The following is a 16,415-nucleotide window of genomic DNA, read 5'->3' as shown; positions in this document are numbered from 1 at the left end:
TTCCATCACTTGTTTTCAATATCACCGACTGCTACCACCGTCCACCGCCAACCACCATCATCTGTCGTCCACCCACACACCTCCATCTCCCCTACGTCGGAAAAACATGCTTAGATCGAAAACCGATGTCACATTTGTTGGGAACCACCGTCAGAAACCATCTGAGCCATCCATACCCAAACCACCTTCAACGACGCCATCTTAACATCAGATGGTTTTACAGATCTAGAGCGTCAAAGCCACCTCCCTTCTCATCGGATATAGGATTTTCAAAAGGCTCTCCATCCCAATTGTGATTTGCAGCCTCTCCCTCTCTATCGTCGAATCTTAAAACCATTGTCAAACCACCTCCACCAAAGAAGAAGACTCGAGCTATAAATCTAGACTGCGACACTATAGGTTTCTCCACCACTCTTTCTCCCTCTTCTACTGGTACGATCGTTATAGTTTTCCAAAAGAATATAAGGTTTTCGATGGAGAGGACGAAGACGAAGGGACGTGCTACCGGAGATGGTGGTGGTTTCTAGCTAAAAAAAAGTAGATATGGCGGTGGTTTTCTACTGAGAAAACGAAGATGAAGGGCAGCATTACCAGTGACGGTGGTGGTTTGTGGCTAAAAAGGGGCAGATCCGACGGTGGTGCTGTCCAGTGACATGTAGAAGGTGGTGGTCCAGCGGCGGTGGTTCGGTAGGTGGTGGTCCATCGGCAGTAGTGGTGTCAAGAAATGAAGTGTGAGAGGGAAATGGAGTCAATGTAAGGAGTGAGAGATGTAGGGGGGGTGTAACTTAGGAGGGGTTGGGGTGGGTTGGATTTTTCTTTTTTTGTATTTATTTTTAATTAAAATAATAAGAAAACAATTTAAAAATTTTCAAAAAAGTTATTTAAGGGTATATTCGTCATTTCAGGCGGGGTATAGACCAAAACCACATTAAAATGTGAAATATGGGGACCAAAACCACACAAAGTATTCAAAATTAGACCAGTGGTGTACCAACGTTTCGTTTTAGACCAAAAACACAAAATTTTGCCAACCACAGGGACCATTTTTGCAATTTTGTCGTCGGCAGTAATGGTGTCAAGAAATGAAGTGTGAGAGGGAAATGGAGTCAATGTAAGGAGTGAGAGATGTATGGGGTAGGGTGGGTGTGACTTAGGAGGGGTTGGGGTGGGTTGATTTTTTTTTTGTATTTATTTTTAATTAAAATAATAAGAAAACAATTAAAAAAATTTCAAAAAAGTTATTTAAGGATATATTCTTCATTTCAGGTAGGGTATGGACCAAAACCACATTAAAATGTGAAATATGGGGACCAAAACCACACAAAGTATTCAAAATTGGACCAGTGGTGCACCAACGTTTCGTTTTGGACCAAAAGCACAAAATTTTGCCAACCATAAGGACCATTTTTGCAATTTTGTCTTTCTTCTTCGACTTAGATCAAAAGTTAGACTAGATAGTCTATAAAGTCAACAGATCTACTCATCCACCAATTCTTCCCTTTTATCTTATGTACCCCTTCAAAATTTTGAAATGGACTTCTTAAATCAGAAAAAACCTGGCATACCCAGGAAGCCAAAAAAAACTATAGAACATTGATTCGAAAAAGTTTGTTGGGTTTAAATGCGTTTTTATCTTATTTATGGTTGTAAGGTTGTTCTAAGTGGGCTTGCTAAATGGAGTCGCTATAGTTGCTAATGGAATCGAAACATCACCCTTATCGCTCACTACGAGGGTCCCGTTTGGAGCTTGGTGAGATGAGAGAGAAAGATTTGGTGGAAGCTAATTGGCGGAGAGGAGTGTGACCGGATTGCATTGACCAAAACCAAAAAATTTTCATTTAAATAAGACAAAACTTTATAAATGGTCCTTGTGGTCTCACAAAATATGAAGTTTCGTCCCTAACTTTAAAAAACCTCACGGATGGTCCATGTGGTCTCAAAACTTTTAATGTTTAGTCCTTATGACTAACTCCGTCAGTATTTGTCCGGTAAGGGCATTTTCGTCATTTCACTACTTAGGGACCATTTATGAGGTTTTTTAAACAAAAAATAAAAATTAATCTCTCTCTCTCTCTCTCTCTCTCTCTCTCCACCTGCTAAAGCCTAGACCTAAATAAAACCCTCTTTTCTTTTAGCTAAACAGCCGCTCCACCCCTTTTTCCCCCCTATATCACTTCCCTGTCTCCGTAATCCCCAATTTCTCCTAATTTACACTTATAAAGCTTCCATTTTTGCCACCCAAAATGTCGAAGGAGATAGCGAGAACCATGGGGCTAAATTACATTACCCATACCCAAATGGGTATAAATCTCTTTTCCTCAAAGGCCCTAAGCCTGATGATACTCGGTCTTCGGGTCACCACCCCCACATAGGAAACGATTCAGTACATGGTGTTATAACTCTCCCCACTTAAATTGGATTTCGTCCTCGAAATCACTCCTTATCACCCACCTGGGAACCGAACACTCTGGCCTACACCATAACTGTGAACAACACTGATCCTTTTACTAACGAACCAACATTGTTGTTGAATCCGAACCCTAAACTTACGTGATCTCCATGCGGGTTGACCCAAATACAGAGTCTTCAACATGACTGGATCTCCTCAACCCAATATACCATCACATAAACCATTACTTGTTGATGAAAACATCTGATACATCAATACCATGGCGACTCCTAATGTAAGCCTCATCCATTAACCGCTGCAAAGAAGCACACACAACGCCAACATGATTGATATTGCCATATTTATAGATATTTTTAGGAAATATTTATTTACATTTTGATTAATATTTTGGTTATTTGCATAGATAAATGATACTTAAAAGGTTAAATTATGTTTTGCAACCAAAAGAATACATTTTGAAGAAAAAAGACTGAAAGCGTTAAGGATTGGAACTTTGGAGGTTAAGAGTTTAAAAGATGAAAAATCCAGCAAAAAGCGTTATCACGACGTGAGCTCGGACATTCTAGAAGACAGACATTGCGAAGCATGAGTCCGTGTTGGATACAGATAATTACTGGACTCACGACGTGAGACTCCTATGCTCACGACGTAAGTATGGTTATTTCGAAAATTATATATATCTTTGATCCCTACGAATTTTAGAGGTTGGTTGGCTGGAGAAAAGTTCAGAAATCGTTTTTCAGAGGTTTAGAAGGCTAAGAATTTGGTTTTAATACCAAGGAAGAATGAGAAGAACATAATTAACTTTCTAGATTGGTACTTTACTATGCTTTTGATTATGACTTGTTTTAGTTCAATTGCTAGTATGAGTAGCTAAATCTAGCTGCTTCTGTTAGCTAGATGAAGCTGGAAGTCATGGTTTATTTATAATAACTTAGACTTTTCTTGTTGGTTAATGTTTTGTGTTTGATTGATTACACCTAGCATGCTTGATTTGATACTAGATTGCTTTAAAGTCTTATTATGTGTAGTTAGTGACCATTAATCTGCATGAATTTGATTACCTAGTAATTTAGTGAACATTAGATTATTAGAGCTAAGATTGAACCAATTTTAGATAAGTAATTGAAGTATTGAATTTGGCTGTGCTGGAGAACTAATATTATGAACATAATTATGTTTGTTAGCTCAATCTTACGTAGCTCCAATTCTATCTAATAACTGATTTAGTGTTAAATTATGTGTGACTATGCATAGATCTACATGAATTAATTCAACATTAGTTAATTTGGAATTGAATTGCTAATTATACATTAATTGGTAACCAACATGAATTGTCATAATTAATAGCTAAACCATTGAGGGAAAGTGGATTCAAACTAACAGAAGTGTTCTAATTACTTGAGTGAATTTTGTTTAAGAATTTAAGTTTATCTAAACTTGCAAAATTAGATAAAAACCATTACTTTGCTAGAACTTTAGGTTAATTTAATAGTAGGTAAATTAATTAATTAAAACTGTTCTCTATGATCGACACACGACTTACCCAAACTATTCTATAATTCGACTAGGTACACTGCCTAGGTGCATTTTAGTTAGTTAAGTTAGTTAGGTTATAAATTTAAAACTAGTAGGTATTTTTGTGCACATCAATTATCTACAACTTCCTAGCTATAAAACCGAACTTCTAGCGAGAACCACAAGGCTAGGGACTCTCAACTAAATCACCAACCCAGATCAAACAATCTGCCTCTCGAGACCGGAAACCCATCAGATGTAAACTTTAAACCCATATTCCAGAACTGACATTCAACCATTCATTAAATCCACCCCCTTGCCGTTGAGTATGATCACTACCAAACACGCGGAAAAGGACTCAAACATACCAATCGTGAATTTTCCACCAGTTCCAAATCCATCATATTAACCAAAAGCCTTTAATGAACCCTTGACTCCCTGACACGCTATTTCCAACCACTATTCCTACGAGAAAATATGAGAAATCCAAGAATTTTCACATTTGCCTCCAATCCTTATCAACTCAGGTGTGATGCCTTTTGGGCTCACCAATGCTCCTGCCACGTTTCATGGATCTCATGAACCGCGTGTGTAGACCGATTTTGGATCGGTCTGTGATAGTTTTCACTGATGACATCCTGGTCTATTCCAAGACTCGGGAGCATCATGAGGAGCACTTGCGGGAGTTATTGGATACTCTTAGGAGGGAGAGCTTGTATGCCAAGTTCTCCAAGTGTGAGGTCTGGTTGCGCGAGGTGCAGTTTCTTGGGCACTTTGTCAACCGGGATGGGATTTCAGTCGATCCGGCCAAAGTGGAGGTCGTGATGAGGTGGGAGGTGCCGAAGTCTCCATCTGAGATTCAGAGCTTCCTGGGATTGGCAGGGTACTATCGGAGATTCATTCAGGACTTCTCCAAGATAGTTGTGCCTTTGACCCGGTTGACAAGGAAAGTCGTGGTCTTTCGTTGGGGGTCAGAGTAGCAGGCTGCATTCGAGACTCTGAGACAGAGATTGTGCGAGGCGCCAATCTTAGCCCTGCCAGAGGGCATGGATGATTTTGTGGTATATTGCGATGCATTCATCTCGGGTTTGGAATCGATATTGATTCAAAGGGGGCATGTTATTGCCTACGCTTCGAGGCAGTTGAAGCCTCATGAGGCGAACTATCCGACGAATGATTTGGAGTTGGGGCAGTTGTTTTCGCCCTCAAGATTTGGCGTCATTATCTTTATGGGGTCCGTTGTACCATTTACACGGACCATAAGAGTTTGAGGTACCTTATAGATCAGCCGAATCTGAACATGAGGCAGCGTCAGTGGCTTGATGTGGTGAAGGATTACGATTGTGAGATCCTCTACCACCCGGGGAAGGCCAATGTCATGGCTGATGCGCTTAGCCGCAAGGCAACGTCGATCAAAGACATCTGCTTAAGGATGACTGTGGTGATTCCGTTGTTAGAGCGGATTCGAGAGGCCCAACAGGAGGCTATGAAGGAGGAACATCGTAAGAGTGAGCGTATTGTGGGCCATGTTTCCTCCTTCTATTATGACAGACGTGGACTATTGACTCTACACCGTAGAGTGTGGGTCCCATAGCATGGAGGTATGCGCCAGGTACTGATGGAGGAGGCGCATAAATCTTGGTTTTCTATCCATCTCGGGGCGACGGATATGTACAGGGATCTTCGTCTTGATTATTGATGGCCCTGCATGAAGAGGGATGTAGCATGGTTCGTTGAGAGATGCCTGACTGCAGGAAGGTCAAGGCCGAGCACCAGAGGCCTCACGACAAGACCCAACCATTGGATATTCCGCCGTAGAAATGGGAATACATCACCATCGATTTCATCACCAAGCTTCCCAGGACTGCACAGGGATTGGATTCGATTTGGGTCATCGTGGATCGGTTGACCAAGAGTGACCATTTCATACCGATCCAGGAGAGCATCTCAGTGATTTCGCACTGAGACATGCGGTTTACTTCCAGATTCTGGAAGAAGTTTCACGACGAGTTGGGTACTATTATGCACTTCAGCACTGCATTTCACCCGCAGACGGATGGTGAGAGTGAGCGGACCATCCAGACTCTGGAGGATATGTTGTGGGCGAGTGTTTTAGACTTTGGAGGTAGTTGGGATACTTACCTTCCTTTGGCTGAATTTTCCTATAATAACAACTATCATGCGACCGCCCTCCATTTGAGATGTTGTATGGGAGGAAGTGTAGGACCTCGATATGTTGAGGTGAGGTTGGCCAGAGGGTCATGGGGAGTACCGAAGTGGTACTCAAAACTACGGAGATGGTCCAACAGGTGCAAAGCAAGCTTCAGACTGCTCAGAGTCGGCAGAAAAGTTATGTCGACAAGCATCGTTCTGACCTGGAAATCCAGGTCGGGGATATGGTGCTCCTGAAGGTATCACCTCGGAAAGGTGTCATCTGGTTTAGAAAGCAGGGAAAGTTGGGCACCAGATACATTAGAAATTTCAGGGTTGCAGTTCGGGTGGGCAAGGTGGCGTATAGGCTGGACCTGCCAGCCGAACTCAGTCAGATTCATAACACTTTTCGCGTCTCCCAGTTATGGAAGTGTCTGGTGGACGATTCGACAGTGGTGCCTTTTGAGGACATTCAGGTGGATGACAGCCTGAACTATATCGAGCGACTAGTAGCTATCCTTGACAGGAAGTCGAAGGATCCGAGGAACAAGAGGGACGAACTGGTGAAGGTGTAATGGAAGCACTGCAAGGGCTTGGAATGGAGTTGGGAGCCGGAGGACGAGATGCGGGAGCACTATCCTGAGCTTTTTTGGGGCTCAACAGCAGACTTCGAGGACGAAGTCTAAAACAAGTGGGGGATATTTGTAATACCCGGTTCCTGGTACATATTTAAATTCAAGTATTATTGTAATTTACTATGGGACTCGGCGAGTTGGAGGCCCAACTCGTAAAGTAGACTCGACTTCTGATCGGAGGTTTAAGTGATATACTCGACGATTCGGGAGACCTACTCGGCGAGTAGGAGTTGTATGGACAAAACCCTAATGTTTAGGGTTTTCACCCTATTTAAACACTTTATCTCGTCCCAAACCAGCCTCCATCACCCTCCCAACTCAAAGAACCCCTAGATTGAAACCCTAAACCCTTATTGAGTGTTCTTGAGCCTTTTTGGTGGTTTTTGTGTGTGTTTGAAATTGGAGAAGAAGAAGGAAGCTTGGAATTTCAAGTAGAAGCAAGGAGATCCATAAGTTTTACTTCATTCTCAGCTCATTCAAGGTAAAAAGCTATAACCTTGACCATCTATCTATTAGATTTTGATTTGGGGCTATTTCTACCCTTTTTATGAGTATAGAGAACCAAAAATCGGATTTTGTGGGTGTGCTTAGAGTTGCACTTCGGATTTGGGGATATTGGGGGTCTTTATGGCATAAAGGTGCCAACTTTGTTGCCATAAACATCCCATGCATCTTGTAGACCTCCTTTTATGGATTTTTGAGCCAAAGGCCCCATGTATGTACATCAAATTTGTAGCTTTACGTATAAAATGGACCCTAGGAGGCCAGATCTATGGTTTTGATGTGTTAAGACCCATTATAATTGATCGTATAGTTTTGGACAAAGAGGGACTCGGCGAGTCGTTCTTGGGACTCGGCGAGTCAGGGTGTATTTTCCACCAAATCCTTTATGTTTATGGACCAGGCGTTAAGATCAAAGGTTTCCCAATTGTTTAGGTTCACTAGGGACCTGGAAATCATAGGACTCGGCGAGTTCAAGGCAATGTCCCAGCCACATGAAGACGGGCTCGGCGAGTTCAAAGGGAACTCAGCGAGTCATAGACTGAACACCTTCTTATGGATGAAGATGAACTCGGTGAGTTCAAGGACGAACTCGGCGAGTCGGTTGAAGATAATCCGATGTGTTGTTGAAGGCGAAATCGTCGAGCTCTTGCTAGACTCGACGAGTAGGGATGAGATTATGGCATTTTGTGGATATGGGGACTCGACGAGTTGGCGGGCCAACTCGGTGAGTCGAGTCAACCAGATGTTGACTTTGACCAAGGATTTGACTTTAACTTTGACTTGGATTTGAGTAACTCTTGTAAGGGTTATGAGTATGAGTTGATAACTTAGAAAAGTTGTCGTGTAGGGATTTAGGAGTCGGGGAAAGTCGATTTTCACACCAAAAGTAACTCTTGTAAGGGTTATGAGTATGAGTTGATAACTTAGAAAAGTTGTCGTGTAGGGATTTAGGAGTCGGGGAAAGTCGATTTTCACACCAAAGGCAGTGCAGACACTACATGACGTTGATGTGAGTTACCCTTCAGTGGAAGTGGGTCAAAGGTACCAAGGCCGACCCAATAGTAATTGATTACAGTTGAGATGATTGTCTTTGTGATAATTGTTTGGTTTGCTATTGTTTGATGAATTCTATGTGCCAGTATGATATGTTCTATGTGATAGAGGTAGTAGGAGGGGAATAGTCCCCTGATTCGGTCGTTAGGACCGAAGGGTAGGTTGGACACCCTAGATATGTCTGACAACATGTTTATGATATGTTATTATGTGACAGTACTAGGGGTGAAATACTCCCCGTGACCGGGTGAGATAAACCGAAGGGTAGGTCAGCACCCCAGAATGGCCTGACATGGGTAGGTCATTGATGCATGCAAATAGCTACACCTAATTTTAATATTTATAACCTAACTACCTTAACTAACTAATTGCACCTAGGAAGTGTACCTAGTCAAAATTATAGGATGGTCGGGTAAGTTGGGTGTCGATCTCAAGGAACGGTATTGATTAGTTAACCTATCTACTATTAAATAAACGTAAATTATCAACAAAGTTGGGATTTTTATCTGATTTTGCAAGATCAGACGAACTTAACTCAAATTCAATCAATTACTAAAAACACTCTTGTTTAGTTCGAATCTGCTTCTTCTTTATGGTTAACTAACAATTATGGATTATCAACCTGGTTATTATTGTATAAGTGATTTAAGTCTAAATTTACTAATATTAAACTAATTCATGTAAAACTATGTATGGTCACACACAATCAAACACAAAATAAGTTGTAGATTATGAATTTGCTATGTAAGATTAGGCAAATACAATTATGGTCAAAATTTATGTTATCTAGCACAACTAAATTGATTTACTTCAATTACTATCTAAGATTTTGGTCGATCCTAGCTCTAGCAATTTAATGTTCACTAAATCACTAGGGGTTCAAGTTCATGTAATTTAATGATCACTAAGCTACGCATAAATCTTCCTAACCTCAAGGTATTTTTGTAAAGCAACCCAAACATACATAAACTAGAGAATTACAACTTTTAAGATACCACACTATGGAGTTCTTGAATTCTTCACTTCTTTGATATTTGATCCTCAATTTCTTTGAAGTCGCCATCTTTTGTAATTTTTGGTATCTTCAACTCTTGATACTTCGGAATTTTTGATCTTTAATTTTCGTACTTCTATAACTCCAAAAATTCTTCAATTTTTTACTTTTCGTAATTTCTCACTTTTTTTATATTACATGTACTCACTTTTTTTTTCACTCAAAAACCTACATGCTTAAGTAGGGGCGCTTTACTTCAACCCTTATTGGTTAAGGTATTAGTTTTTCTGGATACATTTCAAGTGCAGGCTGCTAAACATATTGCATTCCTCAAAGTAAACGAGGTTGTGTTTTTGTCTCATGATTTCACTAGAATAAAAGATGCCACAAATGCACTATAATGTATATTGGCTAAACTAAACATTTGAGCTCTCATCGGATCATCCCACACAACGCTAGCAACTTAAGTTTGGATTATCATTATTACTAGAATTGTTTATTTAGATTATTATTTCAAATTTATTTCTAAAAATTTTTAAATTTACTAATTTCTAGCAATTTACTTTTCCGACCCCTATCTCACACTTATTTCATACAATGCCCTCATTGTATGCATAAACTAAAAAAAAAACAATAAAAGGGAGAAAAAGGAACAGACTCCCCTGGGATAGTGGCGTGATCGAACTCCAGATGTGTGGGCAAAATGTGCATCTCGAATTTGGAACTCTTGTAAATAAGAACTCGGACTTGAACTTGTGAAATATGAAAATGAACCAACAAGTAACGAATCGAAACTTCAATCTTCAAGAAGAGTGGATGCAAATCTTCAAAATGTGTAAAATAATGTGGGAAAGCATACGTCACATTTATAGTAGAGGAAACGAGCCATAATAATCATCATAAGAACTTCAAATATGATGGTGGTGATCCATGTAGTGAATAGAAACGAAAAAGCTTTAATACGGTGAAAACAGAAAACTCACGACGTAAGTAATATGTCCCACGATGTGAAATCGCTGAACTGCATATTCTGAAATACCTCATAACCCAACTCGTGACGTGAGAATTGGGCGACTGGAAATTAAAACTGCCCATTCTTCTTACTAATTTTGGCATTCCACCCCAATATCTTAATGGATAAAGACACTTCTAAATGGAGAATTTTTATGACGTTTCGCTAAATTCATCCTCTATCTTGACTCACCCCACATTATTTGCAATTGTGGGTCTCGACTCGCGACTCTAGACTATAGACAACCCTTGGCTAGACACATACACTCTCGACTCGACCTTCTTTTCCGAGACTCCAAAGCAAATCAGAAATAAAGCCACCAAAGGACGACCAAAAGTAACATAATAGCTGATAAGTCTTACAAACCATAACAAGTTGAAAAACCAAACAAATGCAAACCAAACGAAATTAAAATAAAAACTAAATAAACTAGAAATCAGTCGTCATCTTCTTCATCCTGTGCTCCACTTGTACCGGCTCCATCTCCCCCTTGACCTCAATACTCACTCCACCTAGGGAAAATTGGGTAATGATACCCCAGGTGAGGAGGTTGCTCCACCTGCAAATGCTATACTAGATTTTCCACAGTCCCTCCAATCCAATTGACACTTAACGAAAGCTGTTCGAAATACCCGACTATATTACCCCCAAAATTTGGTCCTCCCATGGGTGCGGGTTGATGCACCGACTGTCCTCTCTCTCCTCATCCTCGTCCTCGCACATTCTACTCCGAGGCCTTAGCTGTGGTTGTTGCTCAGACTATGCACCAGGCTGCCCTCCAACATCACCCTCATCATCAGTATGAACAAGGCCTCAATGAGACCCAAAATTCCGAACAACCCTCATTGTCTCCAAGTATCCCATAGTGAACTTGTTATCCTCCATGCAAGTTAACGAGTGGGTAATATAGGGAACGATTAAACCATAAGAACGGGCTAATCGAGTGATGAAGTGGCCCCCACAGATAGGGCTCCCGGGGCGGGAACTTGTAGCAGAACCAGCTAAGAAACGAGCCAGGAAATATGGAATATTACAACACATTCTTGGCTGTAAGATGCACCATAAAAAAACAAATTTTGCTTCGTGAACTTATCCCCATGGCGCCTATGATGGATGGAGAAAGTGATGAATCGATGTATCAAGCGGTAAATGGGGGATCTTATGCTGCTCTCGGGTGACACTCCGAAATTAAATATTTAGGATGCAATATTGTTCCAAAACTCAAGCCTCGAGGCCCTATTTTCATATCCTTGATCCACCTCCCTTAAAAACATAACAAATTCTGGAGTCATAGCTTCCTGAGTTTCATATAACCCCATTCTCCAGGAAAATTCAACCAAACTGCATTCACGATATTCACCACCGAGTCTAAAAACTAAGGCTTGCAGAAACGTAGGTTCTTGGACATTCTCATGGAATGCCATAGTTGCGAAAAATTCCACGCATAGTTCCTTATATACCCTCTCTTGGATACCAAATAAATTATGCTAGCCCTTGCACGTGAATGAAAATCCATTTCCCAAAAATATCTTTGTAAGAAACAGAGACAACCGATCAAAGATTCCGAACTCCCTCAATCTTGCCCAATGAATTGTAAGGGCAACAACAATTTCCCTATTGTGCAACCACCCTAGCCCGTTGTTGCAACGTGCCAAAATATCTCGTGGCATGGTGGTCGGGAAAACGTAGAATGGGTGCAAACTTGCAACCCCGATTGGAACCTCGCGTCTTGGAGCCATTCCTGTAAAAGAAAACAACAACCAACCTCAAAACAAAAACAAATCCAAGAATTATAAGAAAATAGAAAACTGTAATATTCATGTTCAGGATTCACATCGTGAGTTCGTCGCGGCTGGTCAAGATTGGTCAAGATAGAACTCAAATCGGGCCAAAAACTTTGTTGGGGTTTATTCCTATGTAAAATCTAACCACAATCTATCAACATGCAAGTGCTCTATCACGAATTTTAGGTCACATATGAACAATTCACTAATGACCAAACCCTAGCCCCAAAATTCAACTAGTAAAGTGATATTATCCATGAAACATAAGAAATCATTACCTTAGATTGCTGATCACATAAGCAAAAAGGGAATAGAAGTTGGAATTTGGCCAAATTCAATAAGATAGGGGGGACCAAAAGACAGCCTGACTTCGTGGGGGAATAAACAAAATGGCTTGGTCAAAAGAGTCTGTTGATTACTTGTGGTCTCGTGTGTTTCAAAATTCACGTCGTGAATACACTTGTATTCACGTCGTGAGTTTAGTGCACTGATAAATTGGGCCATTAAATTAAGTAAGAAATGGGTTGGGGCATGTATTGGGCTAACAAATAAAAGTGTGTAATTGTTATTGTACTCACGTCGTGAATACAAACGATTCACGTCATGAGTTCTGTTTGGGTAAATTTTCAATAACTCTCAATTTTATTACTATATTTCTTAGTCTATTTCTACTCAATTTAGGACCCCACACTTAGTGTTCTAGTATGCATAAAATGATTTAAAGGATATGATTGATTTTCCTAAAAAAATGCTACAACTAAGGAAAACGAAAAGAAAAATCCAAACCAAACTCGGGTTGCCTCCCGAGAAGCGCTTCTTTTTTATGGAGTCGTGAGCCAAACTCTGTGTCTCCTACGTTGAGCTGTCAGAGGAGTCCACCACCTGAATCTTTTGCTCTTTCCATCGCCTCTTGTATGCTTGAACTCGTCTAATATACGTCTTCTTTGAATTTTCCTTTTTAGCCTTTGCCTCGTCTATGTCAAGCTTCCTTTTTGTCCCTTTTGTTTCCAATTTTTCTTCATTCTTCTTTAGCTCAATAGGAACCTTCTCTTCTTTCGCCACTGGAACCGTCTCCTTGGAAGTAGCCTCATCTTCATCACTCGACAATTCATCGTTTTCCTCACTCATCAAAGTTGTTGGTTTTGTGTAGGTAATGACTTCAACAAAAGAACGAGACGGATGCTCTCGGTTTGGTGCGTTTGATTTGATGAATTGTCTTGATTTCTTCCTCCATGAGCTTTTCCAAATCTTCAAGATCGTTATATTCTTCCATATTGAACACCTCACCTTTCACATCTTTTCTTTGAAAACCATCTTGTATTCCAAAAGTCTCCTCATTATCACGAACTCTCAATGTAAGCTTGGATTCACGAACATCAACTAAAGCTCTAGCAGTATTAAGTAGAGGGCGACCAAGAATAATTGGAATATTAACATCCTCCTTCATATCCATAATCACAAATCAACTGGGAAAACAAATTTCCCAATTTTAACAAGGATGTCTTCAACAATTCCCCTCGGGTGAGTCGCCGAACGATTGGCCATGTGGATGGTCATCTTTGTAGCCTTCATTTTCTGAATATTTAGCTTTTGATAGAATGAATAGGGCATCAAATTTATGATAGCCCCAGAATCGGCTAAAGCATAAGTCTTCAAATTGTTACCAAACTCGCATGGAAGAGTGAGGCGTCCGGGATCTCCCATCTTCTTAGGTATCTCTCCCAATACAACTCTTGAACTTTGTTCACTAAAAATTACTTTAGAATTCTTCTTTAATTGTTGACGAGTATCTACGTATTCTGGAATTTTTGAAAGTGAATCTATAAAAGGGGTATTAATAGGAATACCCTTTATTTACTGAATAAACTCCAGATGTTCCCTTTCCAATGGACTGAGATGTACTCGAGACAGAAACGGCAAAGGCGGTCGGTAAGTCGGAACGGAATCTGAATTTTTCTGTTCAGACTGAGCCCACGTCGTGAGCATGTAGAGCTCACGACATGAGTCTGGTAATTCAGCAACATCTTCATTTTCAAGTTTTGTCTTCTTTGGCTTTGGTCTGGATGGCTTTGGCTCCACTTCTAGGGCTTCTAAAAACTCAGAGATTGCCTCTTCTTCAGTATTAATTGCCATAACATGGGATTGAGTCTTCTTTTCAGGAATTTGAGGAAATAGCTTTTCATTCACCAAAGTTGTAAGTTGGCCAAGTTGAGCTTCAAGGTTATTGATGGAGGCTTGCTAATTTCTCAGTGAGTTTTGTTGGTCAATCATCATGGCTTGATGATTTTTCAGCAAGGTCTGCTGTTCCTTCATCATTGTTCTTTGATCCTTCAATGCTGCATCAGTATCATCATGTCTCTTCTCTGAAGCTTCCATGAAACGAACCATTATAGACTCCAAATCAACTTTCTTCTCAGCTGGTAGTTGCTCTTTTTGGTAAAAAAACCTCAGCCAATTTGCCTGAATTTCTCCTCCTTCTGTTTCTTGTACTCATCATAAGGCAGCCACTCCTTCTTTGGCTTCCTCCAATCATCATCATACTTGTCCCCACTTCAGTAGCAAACTTGAGCCTTCGTGTTCCCATAATCATCCAAATGGCAATCCTTAGTCAAGTGTGGCCCACTGCATTTCTCACATCCAACTCTTATTGCATGAATTGATTGGTCCATTTGGGTAAATCTCCGGTCCATAGTATTGAGCATCGCCATCATAGCAACCATCTCTTTAGAATGTACACCCCCACTGCCTTTTGCTCCGTCTTGTCTTGGGTTGTGGTACTCACGAGAGTGTCTTGTGAATTCTTTAACTAACTCCTTGACCTCCCTTGGATTTTTCTTTGTCAATGGCCCTTGAGAATCAAGGAGTTGTCTTTTCTTAACATTGACCCCATCATAGAAAATAGACATCTCTTGTTGAACATTAAGATCATGTTGAGGACAATTCCTTAACAACCCTTTGTAGTGCTCCCAAGCTTCATATAATGAATCCCCCGGTTGCTGCTCAAAGTTGGCTATTGCCTTCTTGAGTTTGGCTATCTTAGAAGGTGGTCAAAACTGATCTAGAAATTGCTCACGCGTTTGAGCCCAAGTAGTGATTGTACCAGGTGGAAGTGCTTTCAACCAGTCTTTTGCAGCTCCCTTGAAAGTGACTGGTAGCATCCTCAGCAAGACAGTATCTCTATTGACATTTGGGACATTGAAATAGTCAGAAATGTCGTTGACTTCATCTAGATGTTTAAATGCATCCTCATGATCCTTCCCATAAAATAGGATATCCTTAAGTGCAGTCAAGATGTGTCCTTTCAGCTCGAATGTGGCAGTGGCAGGTATCGCTGGTTGTACTAAACCTGGACCAACATCTTCTTGAATTCGCTTCTTGTAAGCTCCCATTGACATTTCTTCAATGTTTCTCATCTCATTTCTTGGCTTGTTCTCGGGTTCACTCGTATAAAGTCCAAACTCGGTCTCGGAGTCGTACTCGGATTCGATTGGGAAAGGTATTTGATCTTTGTTTTCAACCTTGCTCTTGTTTTTTGAAGATGAACTCGACTCTTCCGTTTTCTTCCCCGACTTATTTGAGAATACTAACTTGAATTCTTGTAAGGGTGTCTTCTTTGGTGTTTGATCTTCTTTCATGTTCTTATCCTTCTTTTTGTGAAGGGCCGACTCTGGATCTTTAAATGGTGGCACCAAAGATGTGTTGGAACACCTGGTCATGAACTCCTGCAAAATGTACAAAATAAAAACGTAAAATTGAACAAAAACTGAATAAAAACTTCCTATTGACTGGCCACCATGATGTGGTAAAGGCTACCACCTCGTGTTGTCGCAGAAAAGCAAACAAAAAAGAAAAACGAAAAAAAAGAGAAAATATTGAACTCACGTCGTGAGTCTAGTACTGTAAAAAAAACTAAGCTGGAAAAAGTAACTTTTTGCAGGTTTTACCCCACAAAAGGATCGATTTATCTAGATCAAATAAATAAACTATCAAATAATCCGTTCCCCGGCAACGACGCAAAAAACTTGATGCGTGCAAATAGCTACACCTAATTTTAATATTTATAACCTAACTACCTTAACTAACTAATTACGCCTAGGCAGTGTACCTAGTCAAAATTATAGAATAGCCGGGTAAGTCGGGTGTCGATCTCAGGGAACGGTATTGATTAGTTAACCTATCTACTATTAAATAAACCTAAATTATCAACAAAGTTGGGGTTTTTATCTGATTTTTGTCACACCCCCAAACTGGAACGGCTGAAACGTTAGGGGATGGAGGACGTCATGTTTAGTATCACAAGACATGCATAATAGTAATCAAAGTAATAAACAACCATTTCATTAGAAAGAAAGTG

General features: G+C 40.4%; 1 non-coding gene across 1 annotated transcript; it reads left to right on the top strand.

Moving 5' to 3' along the window:
• Positions 1-14,983: 14,983 nt before the first annotated feature.
• Positions 14,984-15,090, top strand: LOC111879034 (small nucleolar RNA R71). Its single transcript, XR_002845993.1, has one exon. It is a non-coding gene; the product is annotated as a small nucleolar RNA R71 (small nucleolar RNA).
• The last annotated feature ends 1,325 nt before the right edge of the window (positions 15,091-16,415 follow it).

Source organism: Lactuca sativa, chromosome 9, assembly GCF_002870075.4.
Source record: "Lactuca sativa cultivar Salinas chromosome 9, Lsat_Salinas_v11, whole genome shotgun sequence".
Classification (NCBI taxonomy): Eukaryota; Viridiplantae; Streptophyta; class Magnoliopsida; order Asterales; family Asteraceae; genus Lactuca; species Lactuca sativa.
The sequence above is the reverse complement of the archived record's forward strand: the minus strand, read 5'-3'. Positions and strand labels throughout refer to the sequence as shown.